This window comes from Gekko japonicus, unplaced genomic scaffold (genome assembly GCF_001447785.1).
Source record: "Gekko japonicus isolate JY-2015 unplaced genomic scaffold, Gekko_japonicus_V1.1 scaffold503, whole genome shotgun sequence".
In the NCBI taxonomy this organism is placed as follows: domain Eukaryota; kingdom Metazoa; phylum Chordata; class Lepidosauria; order Squamata; family Gekkonidae; genus Gekko; species Gekko japonicus.
In genome coordinates, this window is record NW_015165844.1 from 67,414 (window position 1) to 73,603 (window position 6,190).

The window sequence follows — 6,190 nt, forward strand, 5'->3', positions numbered from 1 at the left end:
TCCCCTCCTCATTGCAGCCTCTTGACCTGCGTGGCTTTTTAGGTAGGAAATCTGTTATGCTGCCTCTCCAAGAGCCAGTTTGGTGGAGTGGTTAGGAGTGCGGACTCTAATCTGGGAGAACCGGGGTTGATTTCCCACTCCGTCACATGCAGTTGCTGGTGGGACCTTGGGTTAGTCACAAGTTCTTTCAGAGCTGTTCTCTCAAGGGCAGTTCTCCAGAGCTCTCTCTCAGCCCCACCTCCTTACGGGGCGTCTGTTGTGGGGAGGGGAAGGGAAAGGAGATTGTAAGCCAATCTGAGACTCCTTTGGGTAGTGAAGAGCAGGGTAGAAAACCAACTCCTCTTCTTCTTTTCCTCCTCCTCCTTGAGCTGGCTTGTGAACAATGAAACAAGTCAGTAAAACAAATAACCACACAACAAAAAAAGTAGTGCATGTGGGTCCCATGAACCTAGGAGATTGGAAGATCTGCTTGGGGGGAGGAAGGTCCCATGAACCTAGGAGATTGGAAGATCCGCTTGGGGGGAGAAGGGAAAGCAGAGAAGATCTGTGATCCTTGCAGGATCTTTGTGCTGGTTCCAGTCCTATATTTCACATGCGGGTGGCTGAACACCCACTCCATTAGACTCCATATAAATTAGCAAAACAAATGATTTCATACTCAGCAAAAATGTCTTGCTCACACTGACAGGTACATTCTCTGTTAGGTGTTGCAACTTTTCTGTCTCTTTAAACTACACTGTAATTGAGTCCTGAATTATCAGCTGACGGTTTCCCAACCAAGCTGAAAACAGTTTCTCAGTACTTAAAATTTGGGTGTGTTGTGTTGTGTTTGTTTTTTAAAGAAAGAGACTTATTACTCAAACTTGGTTCTGAATAACAGCTTGCCAGCCTAAGAGAGCAACTAGGTGTAATAACAGTAGGAAAGTGCAAGACTCCAGTAGAACCTTCAAGACTATCAAAATCTGTGGCAGGGTATGAGCTTTTGTGAGTCACTGCTCACTGCTTCAGCGACTAAAGAAAGCTCCTACCCTGCCAGAAATTTTGATAGTCTTGAAAGTGCTACTGGACTCTTGCGCTTTCCTACTGCTATGGACAAACACACACACCCATCTTGATCTATCTCCAGGTGTAATGGGAACATCTCATGTTTTCAGAACGGTGTCCATTCAGCCATATCCACTTGAATACACATGGGTGGAGGAAAATAACATCTTCCATCGATGGGCACTCTGTCCCATTGCCTCAGGTGATGACAGAACTTCTCAGTTCTGAGATAATGTTTCTAGAAAACGTGTATATGCAGAAATAATGTATCTGTAACATTCAGAATCTGCTAGGGTAATGGATCTTTCTGTGAACTTGGAGGACACCCAAGTTTGTATAAAAATCCCAAATCCATAAAAAAGGGGGGGTTACCAAAAAAAATGAGGAAGAGTTGTCTGCACAAACTCAGACAACATAGTTCCATCCTACTGACCGTGGAGTTAATCAGTATTGGGCTGTCTGCCTATGAGCCATTCCCCCCTCCCCCATTTGTCTGAAGGAAGTCTGCTTTGCACATGAAAGCGCAGTCTTTGAATAAAACTTTATTGGTCTTAAAGGTGCCACTTGGACTCCAACTTTGTTCTGCCTGCGAGCCAGTTGCTCATGTGGAGCTGCAGGCAGGTCAGGGAGGGGAACTGGAGCTGCGGCTTGTTGGAAAATTTGGTAAAATAGTTAAATATTCAGAGCTTGCAACTGATCTTTGTTCACTGGAGAGGAGGCGTTTTCTTTCTATGTAAAAATCTTTATTTCTAAAGGGAAGGGTACACGGGAAATCTACAAAACAACAAACACACAAGACTACATCCTTGCTGTTACTAGTACAACAACAGACAGACTGACCACACAGTTGGTAATGGTAATCTTTCTTCTTGACCCCTAGAAGGAAATCACCTGAATACATTAACCAATAATTGTTAGTAAATAGGCTTTAGTTTTCCGGGCTTTCTCCCCATTGGCTTTGTGCCAGCAACACGGCCATCCTCTGCCATCCCACCTGGAACAGCAAGAAGTAAAAAATCAAAGGCACAGATATGGAATGGGAGGGACTTGGCTTGACAGCAGCATGTGTGAAAGGGATCTAGGTGTTACTCAGCACTTAACTATAATACAAAGTGGCGACATTCTGTCATTGTTTGAATGTCCGCCTTCAGGCTCCTGCCAAGCTGTTAGTCATCGGCTAGTGGTGATGTTAATATTAAGGCCAAGTTGGTATGATGTTAATGTTACGGCTGGGGCCATGGTGTCGAGGCGGCAGCCCACTTGAAAGCCTGGCAGAAGACCTCCGTTTTACAGGCCCTGCGGAACTGCAAGAGGTCCTGCAGGGCCCTGATGTCATCCGGGAGCTCATTCCACCAGTGAGGGGCCGCCACAGAAAAGGCCCTGGCCCTCGTGGCCAACCTGGTCTCTTTAGGGCCCGGAAGAGCCAGGCGATTTTGGGACCCAGATCTTAGTGCTCTCTGGGGCACATGTGGAGAAAGGTGGTCCCTTAGGTATTGAGCATTCAAGGTAGAGGAGCAGAGGTGTCTTCCTCTGCAAAGCAACTCCTGTCTTCCTTAGTGGTCACCCATCCCACAACTGACTATGGCCAATGCTGCTTAGTTCCCCGGCTCTCACAAGCTCAGGCCAAATCTAACATTCTATGATTCTATGATTAAGTACCAGCGCTGCAGGTGGGCCGGCAAGTGGGTGGCCCAGTGAGTGAGCAGAGAGGGAAGGGAGACTGGGATTGCCCCTGAAAGTCTCACGGGGGCCCCATTTTATTTTGTGTTCATGGTGTAATATAATCTTTTATTTATTTTATCAAAATTGTATCCTGCCCTTCCTGCCAAGGCGCACTCAGGGCGGCTAACAAGATGTGTACATTAAAAACTCCAATATATACAAAACAACATTAAGTTAAGAATGCGATAGAAAACCATTGTTACGCAGCACTTAACTATAATACAAAGTGGCGACATTCTGTCATTGTTTGAATGGCCGCCTTCAGGCTCCTGCCAGGCTGGTAGTCATCTGGCTGGTGGTGATGTTAATATTAAGGCCAGGTTGGTATGAGGCTAATGTTAGGGCCGAGGCCATGGTGTCGAGGCGGCACCCTACTTGAAAGCCTGGTGGAAGAGCTCCGTTTTACAGGCCCTATGGAACTGCAAGAGGTCCTGCAGGGCCCTGATGTCATCTGGGAGCTCATTCCACCAGTGAGGGGCCACCACAGAGAAGACCCTGGCCCTTGTTGTGGCCAACCTGGCCTCTTTAGGGCCCGGAAGAACCAGGCGATTTTGGGACCCAGATCTTAGTGCTCTCTGGGGTACATGTGGAGAAAGGCGGTCCCTTAGGTAAGTTTGTCCCCGACTATATAGGGCTTTAAAAGTAAAAACCAGCACCTTGAACCGTAACCGGTATGCTATGGGCAGCCAGTGTGGCGCTTTTAGGTCGGGCTGGAAGACACAGCAACAGCCTCACCACTGCATTCTGCACCAGCTGCATCTTCCGGATTTGGGACAAGGGCAGCCCCATGTAGAGAGCGTTGCAGTAATATGGCAGCTGTGTTGGATGTTACCATATTTCACAGTAGCCCCAAAGTCTACAGGGCCTGCTCTTGCCATGCTGGCAATTATGGGATCAGCGGTGACAAAGATCCACTTGGGACAGGGCTACAGTGAGGAAAGGAACTGAGGAAGATCATCCCTGCCTTTCTCGGGCCAGCAGAAAAGCTGGTAGCACACCCAACCCAACCCACTGCGTTTTAGGAGACGTGACTGAACCCATCCAACAGCATTTCCCATCTCCTAGGAAATGAAACAATTGGCACTTTTGTCTCCCTCCTTCCAGCTGTGTTTCTATGGTTTGATTTCCCAAAGTTAATTACATGACTCCTGACAATGAATATGCATTGCGGATACTCCCATTATTTATGGGGCTGGTAGGAGGCTTGGAGGAGTCTTTTGAAGCTCCTTGAAAATGCAAGAGCCCTCGGATTCCAGTCCTTTCTCCGTGCAAACCTTAAGCAAGCCCAGACAACTGCTGCATACCTTTGAGAGAGAGAGGCATCACCGGACGAGGAACTAGTCGCTGGTGGAGCGGGGGGACACACAAACCTTAGTCTTCTTTTAGAGCGTGGAGGGGAGAGCGGAGTTTACGGCAGACAGGTAAGCTTTTTGCTTCTCTGCATTTTGCCGTTTGTCAGATGGTTTTCTGGTTCAGACCGAGGCCTCCATGTTTGCTGTGGCCGCATGGGAAAGACTCTTCAGTTTCACTTTTCTGAAAAAGGCTTGGGAAGGGGAATCGCAATAGGTCAGTGGGTTAGCAAATGCCACCTGCAGGAAAACTGGCTGGTATGTATCAATGACGGTTGGGCAACTGTGCTGCTGATGTTGGTGGGGGTGCTGCAAGGCTAAACGAGGGCCCCAGTTTGTGAGACAAATTAATTTCAAACCATTCGCTGTAATTCAAAACCATGTGGAGCTATACAACAAAGATTGACGATGCTCCTGTACAGGTAGGACAATAAATAGACAGACAAGGGCTGCGGTCACACACACTAAATAATCCACTTTCAACCCACATTTAGTGCACTTTCCAACTTGATTTTTACTGTGTGAGCTGGCAAAATCCAGTTGGAAAGTGCACTAAAGGTGGATTGAAAGTGAATTATTTGGTGTGTGTGACCGCAGCCAAGGAAGTGTCTCTCCGAGTTAAATTGCCAGAGCTTGCTAAAACTTTGTGGTGAGCTCGGTCCAACTGCTCCAATCCACCAAGGGGCTGGATTCTTACTATTCAATCCTTGTTCAAAGGAATTCAGTTCCACCAAATTGAACAACGCAGTCCCCAGACAGCAACTTTCAGCATTAAAGACGTCGGCCTGCAAGAACAGCATCATTGCTAGCAATAATACCAGTTATACTAAATATAGTCCTCCCCCCCCCGACTCATTAACTTTGCACATGCATAATTTTCCAATTACCCGGAGCAAGTTGATAACAGCCCCGAAAAATCTTATCCGGCTCCCTTGTCCAAATGAGCTGACTCTTCCACTCTGCTAACCTCCATTCATTGACTCCACCCCCCAATTAGGGAAACCAGCTTGTTCTTGCGGGTTACATTGGCATTGACTGTGTCTTTTATTTGCTTGGGTGGATGAGCTGGAAGGGGTCGGCTGGGCCTCTCCTTCTCGCAGCAGCGACCAAAAAAACCTTGCCGAGTGGAAACCTGATCAAAATCCCACCGATGATGACTCACTGTTTGCCCAAAGTGCAGCCGGCCGCTCCTCCTCAGAGGGGAGCCGCTCGCAGCAAAACGAAGAAACCACCGTAGGCCTTGTTCACTGTGGAGATTTCCTTCTAGCTTTTTGAAAGAATAATTTATTTAAAACATTTCAATGCAACACTTCTCGACGGGGGCAGGAGGGGACCGGTGATTCAGCTTGCAATCCAAAATGTCAATGAACACCAGGTGGAGCCTGGATTGTTCCTGGAATTACAGCTGATCTCCAGCCTAGAGAGAGATCAGTTCCCCTGGAGGAAATGGCATCACATAGAACCATAGAATCGGAAGGGATCTCCAGGGTCATCTAGTCCATCCCCCGGCCCCCTGCACAATACGGGCAATTCACAAATGCCTCCTCTGCACCGCATTCATGGAAGCCCAAGCATCATGCCTGGCTGGGCCCACACAGTGTTTTTAAGAACTGGCTAGGGGGTCTTAGTGTTTAACATGGCTATGACTCCTGTCTGGCATAAGAGGGAAACAACCCGTTGCTATAACTTTGTGCTGTTTATTTAAAATATTTGTTTTAAACAGGAAGCAGTGTCCTTGGCAATGTGTTAGCGATTGAAATATAGCCACTGGTGATGGAGCTAGGGATGCCAGCCTCCAGGTGGGACCTGGGAATGCCCTGGAATTACAGCTCATCTACTGACTACAGCGATTAATGCTTTGGATGCAAAGATGGATGCTTTGGAGGGTGGATTTTGTGGCATTATACCGCACTGAGGTTCTTGTCCTCCCCAGGCTCTATTCCCAAATATATAAGGGATTCCCAATCTGGATCTGGCAACTGTACTCCCCATCCCCCTCTGGTGGCAACCCTAGATGCAGCTGCGGTGTCTGTGTGTGGGAAGTGTTCTGTCTGTGTTTTCTGCCCATTTCTGCT